Below are 12,329 nucleotides of genomic sequence, written 5' to 3' on the forward strand. Positions count from 1 at the left end.
TATAGTGAGTCGTGAACAAGTGAGCAAGCTGAGGGGACCGAGCTGAGCCCCCCAGGAAGGCGATCGCCGGCCGGGGGGAGCATTTCTCTGCTCACTCCTCTCCCAGTGACACGGGGGTTTTTAGATTCCTTTCTCCAAGGTTTGCAAAATGAATGTAAATGCATATGAAACACAAAATGCCCTTTGTGAAGGACATCAGGTCGAGTTGGTTGCAATTCTTTTCTCCCAGTTCTTCTGTTCTCTTCCAATGTTTTCTGTGCTACCGCCAAGGTCCAGTTCTCTCTCAGCTCTTACTTGTCAGGGAATTCTGGCCCCAGGTAATGCAAAGCAACCAGAATCCACTTTAACCATCTACAGATGACACCTGGAAAAGGGTATTACAAGTGCTGTTTCTTGCGGAAGTCAGAGAGGTTGAGATAATCTCATGCTCTCGCTATTCAGAGGGCAACGAGCTCGGAGAATACCTGGCTATGGCTTTCAAAGGGCCGTGATCTCTTCCTAGGCTCGGCTGGTGCCGCCATCTCCTATGCAGAAACCAGTGTTAGTTTTTAACCAGCCCTCGCTGTTTTAACGCCGTTGAGCAGCCGGGCCGTGTGGGTCCTGCCATGAGGCCCGTCCCGGTGGTTTTGTGGGTGCGTTACCGCTCCATCCCCAGTCTCGTGCCGGAATGTGACGCGGGGGTGCGGATGTGGCCTCCGTGCGAGCAGCTGTAGCCAGCCCAGGTCAGACAGCGGAGGGGGAGGCTGGAGCTGCCCCTGGGTCACGATTCCTTCCTCGGGCACCTCGGTTAGTGCCGGTTCTGCAGGGGCACTGAGCAAAGGCTCAGTGGGTCACGCTTAACCACGAGGAGAGTGTCCCTTTCCATTCAATCTGACGCTTGCCGAAGACTCCAGGCAGAGCAGGAAATAGGCTGAGACTCTGGAAGAAGAAAACACAAAATAACCCCTCACGTCCATCTCTAAAATGATCTGACTAGTCTATCTGATTTATGAAAAATGTATAAATGTGACTTGGGAACAGCTTGCGCTTTCACACTAAATAAAAGGAGAAGACAGAAGAGGGAACTTGAATGTCTGTGAGCATACTCATGTATACAAATGACTGTCATAAATCTTTTTGCATGATTGCTTTGCTTTGTGGCATCTCTTTGGGGAGTTCTGCAGGGGAAGAAGCCCTACAGTTTGGGAAACTGGAAAAAAATTGCAGAAGAAAATGGATTTGCCGATATAATTATGCAATTCGTGTAGAACGTATTTTGGTCTACTAATCAGAACAGAAGGGAAAAGCCTAGACAGTGCTGTTGGTTTAAGGGAATTGGATTAAAAGCCCAAACGTCCCGGGTGAGCCTGCTGCAGCCTCAGGAGTCGGGCTGGTTGGGGAGGAGCTGCAAGAAGAGCCCTGCAAACCCCCCTCGTGTCTTGTGATCGAGCAGAGAAAATGATTTATTCTGGTGAGGTGTGCTGGGAAGAAAACAATTCCTCAGCTGGTATAAATCTGCCTTGACTCTGGTGTCCATTCAACACCCCGCAGATCTGGTCCACAGCACCGTCTGTCTGGGTTTGCAGTCGGTCCGGACTGTGGTCCAGCTCCGTCTGCCTGGAGCTCAGGGCAGGGGGCAGAGCTCCCCAGAAGAGCGAGATGGACCCTGGGGAGCTCATCTCCCATGGGATCAGTGCCACGGTGGCCGGGGAGGATCCTGTCCCAGGCAAACGCTCCTCTGTCACTGTGCAGAAGCTCTGTCCTGCTGATGGCCTCAAAGTGTTGTCCCCTTTTGTCTCTTCAGGTTGGGTGCTGGGTGATTCTTAGTCGTCCTTTTGATGTGTAAGGGTGGAACAAGTGAACGAGATTATTCAGAAGGAGATGGCAGAGGGGCGAAATGAGTGGAAAAACTATGGAAAAGGAAGAGCTGAAGTGGTTTTGCTCTTGTAACGTGGCCGATAGCGTTGTGCTTTGCCTGGGAAGCTCTGTCCTCTGCAGGAGGGAAGTTTGCTCGACAGACCAGGCTGAGGAACGGGGACTGGAGCTCTGTGGCTCGTTCCTTCCCCCCGGACAGCGTGATCCTGCTGTCGGTCCGAGCTGTGCATCCCACTGTGGCTCACGGGTAATCCTGCTGGGTCCCAGGGCACACCTGAGAGGTGCTTCTGCAATTAAGAGTTTGCAGAGGAATTCTTGTTAATTATCTGGGCTTTTGCAGCATGCTTGTGGAATAGTTAAATAATATATAAATATTAATAGTCATAAATAATATTAATAGTTAAGTAACTATTAAAACTGTAATAAAGTATCTCCAAAAAGGTGATTTGAATAGTAAGGAAGGGTTTACTTTGAGGGTAGTGAGGACTTTTTGCAAACAGTCGTGAATGTGATTTTCTGGGCAAGGGGAGGCACACGTGATAGAACAGCTCGGAGCAGCACTTGCGATGGTGCCCTCGTGCCTGTCCTCAAATTACTGTGATGCTGCCAGCGAGTTCAGTCAGGCTGATCCCTCCTGCTCTTCCTAACATCAGCCATCTGGCCACCCAGCCTTTGTGCTGTGCTTGCCCAGCCAGCTGAGCATCTGCACGGCTCGGCTTCCAGAGCCCCCCTGGACAGCAGCCGCCTTTGGGGCTTGAAGATGCTCAGATCTCCATGAAGGTGCAAGTCCAGAGTTCTTCCCATCATATTCCATGAAAAGAGCAGGAAGCATATGGAAAGGACATCAGCTTTTCTTTCTGTCATTGAACTGTGATGCAAAAAGGAAGAAAAGCAAAGATAATAGTAAAATTGCTGTTTGCATGGCGGAAGCAAAGTCCTCAGGTGCTATATGCTGGCTAAACTTGCCTTTCTTATATTAAATGCAAAATAACTGTTTTTGGAAGAAATTTGTTCCTCTCAGTTGAAAGCCTCAGAATTTTGCAAGTCACTAGAGGGTCCCTTTCACCATCCTTCCCAGAGTTTTCGAAGAAACCGAAGAGATTCATGCCGAAATGGGAACCGCTGAAGCCTGTTCTGTGGTCTCATCCTGTGCTCAGTTCCTGCATCCAAAGCATTCGTTTAGTCAGACGACTCCCAGCAGAGCTGAGCTGTGTCTGACATCCCCCAGCACGGGCCAACGCGGCCGCCTTGGCTCATCCGCCAGGACATGGGGATGCTCCTGTAAGTGCCCCTGCAGCTGTAGGGAGGCTGGCTCCGCTTCACCCCCCCGGCAAAGCAGCGCAGCATCGGGCTGAAGGACTCTGCTTCACCCCCCCGGCAAAGCAGCGCAGCATTGGGCTGAAGGACTCTGCTTCACCCCCCAGCAAAGCAGGGCAGCATCGGGCTGAAGGACTCTGCTTCACCCCCCAGCAAAGCAGCGCAGCATCGGGCTGAAGGACTCTGCTTCACCCCCCAGCAAAGCAGTGCAGCATCGGGCTGAAGGACTCTGCTTCACCTCCCCGGCAAAGCAGCGCAGCATCGGGCTGAAGGACTCTGCTTCACCTCCCCGGCAAAGCAGCGCAGCATCGGGCTGAAGGACTCGACCGATGGCAAGGGCAGTGATTTCTTCTCAGGAGCAACATTTTGGCCAAGAGGCACGTGCTAAAGGGAGAGCACCCTGTCCCTGTGCTTGTAGAACAGAGTAACAGAGAAAGGATGGGACGTGTCTTGCTGTGAAAGCCATTCTGCGTGCTTTTAAAATAATCTTTGATAACTCAGAGAAAGGTGCAGCTGCGCCTTTCACTGAACAGCAATGAGGGTGGTGCGAGCCGCTTCCCCTCCTCGTGCAGGCTTTTCTCTCACACGAACAGCCGCCCCTCTCGCTGGCTGGGCTGCCAGGGGCTCCCTTAATTGGGGTGCTCAGCAGACGAGCAGGGTGGAAACTGTGGCACCAGCGGTTCCCGCTGCTGTCATCCAATTTTCCACGGGATATGTCACAATGGTAACTGAACGCAGCAGGATTTGGTGGGTTATTTCCCCGTGCTGGAAGTCTCTTCAGTCTGCCCTTTTCTGGGGCCTCCGTTTTTACTGAAAGCCGTCTCTGCTGCAGCTTTTGCAGGCTCAGGTTAATAGGATAGATTAGTAGTTTATTACTGTGATAATCTTATTGTTCGTTGTGTGACACTGACCATGAGTTTGAAGTGTTGCGTAAAACATAAAGGAGATATAAGCCCCGCTCATAAAAATGTTCTATCTGTGGGTTATTGCGAGTCTGGGAGGCGGCGCTTGTTCCCATTCACCTTCCCACTGTTACTGGAAGCATGGGTGTTGGTACCAGCTTTTTATAACAAAATGCTTTGGATGTGGCTCTTCAAAGGTAGATGTGGTATAATTAGGAGGGGAATTAAAAAGGTTTCAGCAGGAGTTTTCTAAAGCCTCTGGGTCACTAAGGAACGGAAGCACCGAAGCAACTCAGTGACTTTGTTCTCGGGGCCAGCGCACGCTGCTGAAATCCCGCTCAGCTCTGCTGAGACCCCATCCTGGCCCCGTCACGGCGCTGCTGGTAGAGCACGTTGCTTTCTGCCCTATGTGTGCTGTTTAACCTTAACAAACCAACAATAAACCACCAACAAACCAAACGATCTTCTTTTAGTTACTATTATTTGAAAGACAAGTATACTTTATTAGCATGCAGGCTGAGTGTCACAGACCATTCCGTCTCAAGCAATGATTTTCAGAGCTCTAGACTGAGAGCCTGGAAACCTATAAAATGTAGAGCCATTGGACGTATTTCCCATTGGATTTACTTCCATCTGTGCACAAAAAGTGCAGAATCCACCCAGGAAAAACAGCGGAGTTTTGCACAAGTTTAAATGACTGCGGAGTGCCAGAGTGGAGAGAATATGGCCCCATATTTCTCTGTGGAAGACAAGCAGTTCCCAAAATAGGAATGTGATGCGGTTTGTGTTTTTGCTTTGCTAAGCCCAGGGACCTTGTCGGGTTGGTTTGGGAGATTGATACTTTCTTTACAGCTCTTGACCTCCAGGAATATTGTAGGTTGGGAAGAAAAAACCTGTCAGAGAAAGGACTGAACTGTGCAGCAGATAATGCTGCAGCTCTGGATCACAGATGTGTGTTTGATTGCGTTTTAAATTAGGTAAAATAATGGTTGTTTTCCTCTAATCAAAGAGATTTGTCTCTTCACTCCATCTCCAACCTTCCAATCAAGGTCTGTTTCCCCTGTGTTTTCTTCTTTATTTTTTCCCTTTCTCTCTTCCCCTTTAAGTGCAATCAACAACAAGAGAGCAGGTCTACAGCACTTTGATGTTTATAAAGTGGTCCAATCATGGCTTCACTTGTGGGCAGGAGTAAATAAATTCATCAAGCAATTGATGCTTTTGCGCTGCTGTTATGATAAATGTTGCCATCCATTATAGCAGTGTGCTCAGCCTGCAAGGAGCAGAACCAGCCCAGCATCGCTGCCTGATGGGAATGACAACGAGACAACGTGCGTTGCCTCTCGTTATGCTTTGTATTCGTAAACACAGCTCTCCAATTATACTAATTTGTTTGTTGGGATTAGGCAATAGATTAAGAAATGCTTTTAGTTAACACTGGAGCGTAACATGCATTAATATTTTGGCAAACGTGGCGCGGTGCTCTGTGTTGGGCTGGAATCAGCCGCCCGGTGAGCGGAGTCTCATTGACCTTGCATTGCAGCAGCTCGGTGCCAAACGAGGGCCACGCGTCTGGCTGGGACCCGCACTCGCTGCGTGAAAGGAGATGCCAATGTCACCTCCTGAGTGCAGGACAAGGGTGCAGATGGTGGCGTTGGGAATCGCCCACTTCCCCAACTGGCTTTGGATTCCTCTGGATAAAATGGTACCGGTCCCAATACTGGAGATGTTCATTGTCATGTTTAGAGGAGGTTGTAGGTGGTAGTTTTTAGGAGGTTTTCTGTTGTTTCAGCTCAGGACTGGCAGTAATAAGGTAGCAACTGGCTTGTGTTTTATTTCCACATTGGAACAAGAGCCCTTGCGCTTTTGTTCCTGAGTGGTGTTTATCATGGGCCTTGTGTGATGTGATTACAAAACACAAGATTCATTAGAGAAGTGAAAGCCAGACTAGCAGATAGCACACTGTAAAACCTCAAGCATATTGAACAGTATTTAAGACATCCTTTCTTTGATCACAGGCTGTGAAGAAAGAGAAGCATTGCATGAATAGAAGGAAATTAATTAATTCAACAGAGAGAGTTCCATTTCCTCCTTCGAAATAATTAAACAGCTAGCAGCTTTTCAAAATTGGACATTGTCACTAAAATACCTGGAAACAAGTGCGCCTTACGGCTCAAAGTAGGAGCAAACGTAGAACATCCATGCTGCTTTTGGCCCAGAGCTCCCACGAAAGCGTGGTTATTTGACGCTTGGAATTTTGAAATTGAACAAACGTGTATGGATGCCGTACGAATGGCTGATGTAGAATTCATCCAGTGTTTAATTTGTGCTCTAGATTTCCGGATCGCTTGCACGCCGCGGTTAAGGCCAGAGCAGAGTTGTGCCTGCGGTGCTCTATCGCCGTGTCTGCCTCCCTTACCTTGCTCATTTGCAGTTCAGATGCTGTGGCCGGGCAGCGTTTGCCCCCTTTGTTTAGGTGGGGAGGGAGAGGAGCCATGTCCAGCCCTCCTTTAACAGACACTGCTGGTAGGATTTGGGTCAATAAATATGTAATTTTTAGCACAGGATCAAAATTACACTTCCGTTTGTGTCTGTGAGAAGACTGAACATGAATTACAATATCGTCTATATGCGCAGCTGTTATTAGCGTTGTTCTTCTGGGGGAAAAAAAAAAAGAGAATAAAAATAGTGCAAATGGCCAAGTGCCACTGGTAGGTGTGAGGCCAGTGCGGCTGTGCCTGGGGAGGGCAGAGAGCCCGTGTGCACGGGGCTGTTGTGGCCGCGGGCAGCTCACGCTGCCGTTCTCTGTGGGATCAGCCCACTCTGCTGATCCGCCCGGAACCGCTGGTGGTTTGAAGAAAAGCTCCCTGAGAAAATGAGTGCGAGTTTTCAAACTGAGAGCGTGATCCTCTGCATTCCACATATCACACATTCAGCAATTTACTGGAGCCGGTAGAGGGTCTGGTTCATTACAGTGCAGCACAGGTCGTACTCACTGAAGCATAAACTGAAACGAGATGGTATACACCATCCTTATTAACCACAGAGCATGGTCCGCAAGCTGGAGGAGGAAGGCTGGACCCTGTAATCTGCTATGCTGAGAACAATTGTGCAAGGGTTTATTAATGACATTTAGAAATTACCAAAATAATGCTGTGTTAATAGTATCCAAACAAAAAACTCGCTGGAAGATAAGCAATGGGTTTCAGTCCTCGTGGAGGCTCATTGTCTGCAGCAAAAGGATTTTGCCTTTTTAGCATTTCTTCCAAGTATTCATCTGCTGCTTTACTGAGAACTCAGGCTTCAATCTGGTGGAGTTTTGAGTTTCCAAAGGTGCTTTTTTTGTGTTTGCGCATTGACAGCTGGTTGTGGGCATGGTTTACTCTGTTGTCCTGTCAACCGCGCCAGGGCAAAGTGAGAACCAGCCCCAGTGTCCGAGTGCTGCCCGGCCGGGGGTCCGTGCTCTGGGTGGGTGGGCACTCAGCGTTCGCTGGCGGGGCTGCTGGGCAGGAACACAGGGAAGGTCTTGGCTGATTTTTCAGATGAGAAAAGCCCACTTTGTACTTTCACGGGCTTCTGTATGAAAGCAAAGTGTTGGGATTTTGATTCCTGGCAATCCTACACGTTGTGGCGATAGATTTTTAGGGTTCAGAAATGAAACAACTATGAGAATTTCACATCCTCCTACTCTCCACCACCTTCTCCAAACATAATTAAGAAAAAAGCTTTGATATGCATTGAATGTTGAAATTAAGTTCAAAATTGCTCAGTTTACTCTGTATAAAAACAGTTGTGCTATCTCTAGAAGTGTTCCTTTTCAGTCTGCTACCTAAACCCGTCTGGGGCTGATCTCGTTGTAATTAGCCACAAGTGTGACACATGAGAGAGAGGAAAATCGGGCCATCTGATACGTTTATGCCTTGGCTGTACTAACATCAGTCTCGAGGTCTGTTCCTGTTCCTTGCCTCCACTTGCCGTCCTCTTCTGCTCTACCATCACTTGCATGAAATCCAAACATCCGACCCACCCACACCACCCCCGGCTTTTGTTGGGTTTTCACCAAAACTAATCTATTCAGTAATTAAACTAATTTATTCAGAAATTGCCAAAATAGTGCTGAATACCAATGCCATTCAACTGGAGAGGAAAACTTTGCTATAAACACAACCCCAAATAGCAGGCGCATTGTACTTTGCAGAGTCTCTAGAACTTTCTCGGCTGAGACAGCAGGGGATATCACAGGGACTCTGCGCTTCCAGGAAAGCTATTTTAGGTTATTCTAGAAGAAGCGAGTGAGATTTTGTACTTCCCTTTCCATCTTGTGTGACTTCTTGTAAACAGGCACATCTTAAATACAGATAATTGGGTGAAAAGGCAAGCAAATAGTGTCTCTTTATAGACAAGTAATTGCTGTCACGTCTTGGTACTTCTGAGCCAGGTAATGAGCTTTGTTCTTGCATTGCTATGCAGCTCTGGTTTGCGCTGCCCTGCAGAGCAGCATTTGCCATGGCCCTGCCATAACTTCCAGGAGCAATTCAGAGCAAGCTGCTCAGACGAAGCTGCAGGCTTGGACCTCTGGATTTGGACACCGCGGTTTTCAGCTCCCTATTGCAAGGCAGCGTGTCCTTGGTGCTCATCTGCCACTGTTAATATTGCTCCGGATCAGCAGCTTTGGTGAGCAGGGCTGATTCCCCACATCCTCACTTGTGGGTATATTTGCGGTGGGTTCTTCTTTTCAAAGCCCAACGTAGCTTTAATTGTGGTGGTACCCGGTACCACAACTCAACAGGTTTGTTCTTCACGCGGTTGCTGCCCTGACCATCGCCGGTGGTGCCGTTGGGCAGGGTGACAGGGAGGGACCGAACAAAGTCAATGACCTTTATGTGCAGGAAACGAGTGCCGAGCTGCGGGAGCCGTGCTGACAGGGACCCCGCAGGTGGAGAAAAAGCTGTTCTGAATTTCGGGCTGATTGTAAATGACAAGTTAGCAGGGAGCATAAAGGAGGAACTACTGTACATTTCCAAACACTGATACCCTTTGTTAGACTACAGACAAAAGTAGGATTGACTTGAGACTGCAGGAGAATACGAGATGAGGGTCTCTAAAGATGGAACATATTGATTTTCCCTTTATCTTTTCAAAGCATTACTCCTTTGTCAAGGGTTCCTATTTTTGTATAGCATGATGTTCCTATCTTCTACTACTTTGTGCATTTCAGTGCATCTTTTTTAGGGAAATGCAACATTGATGTTTCGTGTAATTACATTTTTAACTAAATGTTTTTGAGTAGTGAAACACATATATTTGCAAACAGAAAGTTATCTCCAAAATGAGACAGTAAAAATGGGTAGGTTCGTAGCCTGGCACGAAAGCCCTAGACTCTATTGGTAAGTCCATTAGGTTCCCTTGCATTGACCTGCCCACCTCTGGCTTCCTCTCGCCCTAATTCAATTCACGGTTTGTTTTCCTCTTTCCTGTGTTCCGGAAGTTGTGGTATTTCATGTGACAGACAATTACTGCTTCAAGATAATCCCCTAACCTTTTGTCGAAAGTTGAATAACCTCAGTCTGTCACCTGAGCTCTCCTTTAGTATCTGCTCTGGCAGGGGACCCTACTAATTGTATTGAACAAAGCACGCTGACAAACAGCAGTGCCTGCTCAGCGCCAATTATCTCTGTTAAACAGCAGCTGAACCCCCTGTATTTCAGGTATTAGAAGCTGGTACAGGTCCGTGCTGCCCTCTGTCCCCGTGTGTCCTCCCAGGGGTGGAAAGGAACAACCAGCACCACCAGAAGCTTCGCTCAGCACTAGGCAGCCCGGCCACTGCTTGCTGCTGAGCTTGGGTTTATGTAAATCAAGAGCAGCTCAATGGACATTACAGGATTTAATGTCAGGAAACGTTTGTGAGCTGATACAACGGGACACGTGTTGGGTGTAATATATAATAATAAATAGCATAAAGAAAACTGCAGACCTGATCCTTTCCATTTCACGTTTCCTTTATATAGATGGAATGTGATCTGTCTTTTGTGGCTGGTGTTAGTGTCTGTACTTGAGAAATCAAGCCACTGACATACAATATCTTCCTGTATTTAGGACCAAAAGCCATGGGTGTTGTGTGTCTGCAGTGAAATGTGGAGACGCAGCGGGCATACAGTCTGCAACGCCTGCGAGCTGGGCCAGGGCCTCTGGTGCTGCAGCCTCGCTGCGGAGGGCTGTCATGAGAAACACTTTTCCCTCAAAACAAGTAAATATATAAATAAATGAAGCTCTTCAACTTCATAGCCCGGAGCAAGGATAATTAAGACGGAGAAATGCTTAATCTGTCTGCTCACCATAGAATTAATGAATAATAGAGAATGACTTCCCAGCATCTCCATCTAAAAGGGTTTTGAATATCTGTGCGTGTCTTTGTGCACCCGCAGCTGCTCTCCCCGTGTTGCTCTTTTGGTGCCTTGTAGCAGATCTGTTGGTTTTCCATGTTTTTCCTTGTTTGGGGCTTTTATTTGTTTTAGGAATTGAGATTAAGTTCAATAAAAGCAGATTCTGGCACTTCTCTTATGGCAATCTGTCCCCTGTTCTCAGACGGAGAAATGGAAAACCAGAGAAGTTGTGTGGTCTGGAGCAGGAAATGCGGGAAATAGCTCTTGAAGCATTTGCATGATCCAATATGGTCTCAATGTTCTTTTCCCACCAGCTGGCTCTTTTTTGAGCTTGCGATGGTTTTTTTGGTTGGTGTTTTATTGTTCTGGTGGTTTGGTTTTTGGTGTTTGTTTTTATCTATCTATTGATCGATTTATTTTTATTTAAGCCTCCAAAACTGTTAAATGGGAATCTGACCTTTGCTGGGAATACTGGGAAATTCAGCTCAGCTAGAAGAGAGGGGTTTTGTCATCCCACATCCATCTGCTAAGGCTTCTCACTTGCGTAGTTTTCAGGCTGGAATTTTACCATACAGCAGCTTTTATCTTCTTTTTTATTTTTTTTAAGGTGATATTTAAAAAAAATACATTGAAGACTCTAATGCTAGAAATTGTTTGGTTTCTATTTAAATATTCTGAACCTCTCTGTTAACGGCAGATACAACCTGTCCTCTGTTAGTGACGCGTGCCCCGTCCCTGCGGAAGCGTCACGCAGCAGAGGCAGCGCTGCTGCTGCGGGCTGCCCAGTGACAAGCTCCCTATAGCTGGTCTCCGCAAAAAACGTCAGCTTTATTTGCCAAAACATGTTTTCTTCTTTCAAGCTGCCAGTTGCTGTTTCAAAATAAATGGAATCTAAAAATCTCATTATTTGTATTGTTTAAAGTCAGCACCGGGTGCAGCTCTGGGGGTCAGAAGGTACCAATACTAATTTACCCCTGTGCCGCTGCACTTAGAATATTTAATCTCTTATGCTTCTGACACAACGACGGGCTGAGTTTCTTAATTTTGTTGTGCAGATGTTGCTGGAGGGCCGTGCATCACCTAATAATGTGCATCAAGACAGAGACAAGTAAGTAATGAATATTGTATGAGGCACTTTTCTGACAAGCGGATCGGCCCAGGCAACACTTGCGCAAACCCACGTGCCTGCACCTCCTGGCAGAGCTGGGACCGTGGCCGTGCTGGCCCGAGAGTAACGTACCCTGCTGAATTCACTGCCATTCCAGTAGCAGAAGGTTTGTAACTATTCTAAGCCGGTGATGATGTTCAGCTTTTCGTGGGGTTTCAGCTGGACTGGGCAGGGAGTAACATCCCTCCAGCTTTTTGGTGCCAGTGAAGAACTGTTAGGTCCAACGCCTGTCTGAGAAAGCCACTTCTGGTTGGCAGTCGGTCAGTAAACAGAGTATATTAAAAACATGCCTTCATATAAAACTTGATCTGGACGGTGTTTTCTGCCTAGGACAATATTTGATTAAACACTAATAAAAGGACTGACTGCAAATTCTGTTACCATAAGGTTGGCTGTATAAGAATAAAGGTGGAAACAAGATAAACAGATTCCAAAGAGAAGCGCAGGGACATAGTCCATACATGTCAATGGACAGATGGAACCTAACACTGATTTGTTCCTGGGATCAGCAACACAACGCGTTAGTTATTTCTTTACAAACGCCTGTCGGAAAGCAGCCTGTGCTTTGAGGGCTGTACAGAGCACGAGAGCAGAGGCAGGGGCTGCAGCGGAACAGGGGGAGCCGCGAGAACAGCGCTGCTCGGGGTGAAAAGCAGGAGCCTCAGCGAGATAACAGCCCCGCCACTGGTTCGGCTTTTGTAAGCTTTC

Source organism: Patagioenas fasciata, chromosome 17, assembly GCF_037038585.1.
Source record: "Patagioenas fasciata isolate bPatFas1 chromosome 17, bPatFas1.hap1, whole genome shotgun sequence".
NCBI classification, from domain to species: Eukaryota; Metazoa; Chordata; class Aves; order Columbiformes; family Columbidae; genus Patagioenas; species Patagioenas fasciata.